Source organism: Diceros bicornis (assembly GCF_020826845.1).
Source record: "Diceros bicornis minor isolate mBicDic1 chromosome 1 unlocalized genomic scaffold, mDicBic1.mat.cur SUPER_1_unloc_3, whole genome shotgun sequence".
NCBI classification, from domain to species: Eukaryota; Metazoa; Chordata; class Mammalia; order Perissodactyla; family Rhinocerotidae; genus Diceros; species Diceros bicornis.
The window spans coordinates 3263435-3264501 of NW_026690856.1; positions in this window are offsets into that span (position 1 = coordinate 3263435).

Here is a 1067-nt window from a genome sequence, read left to right on the forward strand (position 1 = left end):
CCCATGCCTCTTCAAGTGCCCCAGCCTGATGTAGGTCTCAGCTCTGACAAAAAGAAGTTGGAAAACCTGTTTTGTGGCCCTATTCTTAATCAAAATAATATTACCTCTTCCTTTCCAATTTGGATGCTATTTCTTTCTTTTTCTTGCCTACCTGCCTTGGCTAGAACTTCTAATACCATGTTCAATAGAAGTGGTGAAAATGGGCCTTCTTGCCTTGTTCCTGATCTTAGAGAAAAAGCTTTCCTTCCTTCACCCTTGAATATGATGTTCTCTGTGGATTTCTATATATGGCTTTTATTATATTGCAGTAGCTTCTTTTTACTCTGAGGGGATTTTTAGTGTTTTTAGCATGAAAGCATGTTTAGTTTGGTCAAACGCCTTGTCTGCATCCGTTGAGATGATCATGTGTTTTTTTTCCTTCATTCTGTTAATGTGGTTTATTACATTGATTCATTTTCATATATTGAAACATCCTTGTATTCCAGGAATAAATCCCACTTAAAAATGCTGTATAATCCTTTTAATATGCTGATGAACTTAGTTTATTACTATTTTATGGAGTATTTTTATATCAATATTCATCTAGGATTTTGATCTATAGTTTTCTTTTCTCTTAGTGTCTTTGGCTTTGATATCAGGGTAGTGCTAATCCCATAGGATGACTTTAGAGGTATTCTCTCTTCTTCAACTTTTTGAAATAGTTTGAAAAGAATTGGTGTTAGTTAATTGAAAAAAAAAGTCTTTGGCCCAGGAATAAATTCAGCATTAAATAAATACAAATAAATATTTTTTAAAAATATGAAAAAGTTTTCTTACTAAAAAAATTAAAAATTAAGCAAGTACATCACTTACTTTATTTCTAAAAAGTTTTTAAACCTACTAGTAAGCATGAACAAATTGTTAGAATTAAAATGACTGAAGTGTTAATTTTCTTCATTGCAAATTTTCTGACAAAAGTATATGATGTCATCATGTATGACATCTTTTATGAAAAAATGATCATTTTTTGTAGTATTTGAGAATATTATGAATTTTCCCAGTGGCCTCTGACAATACTCTGATATGCA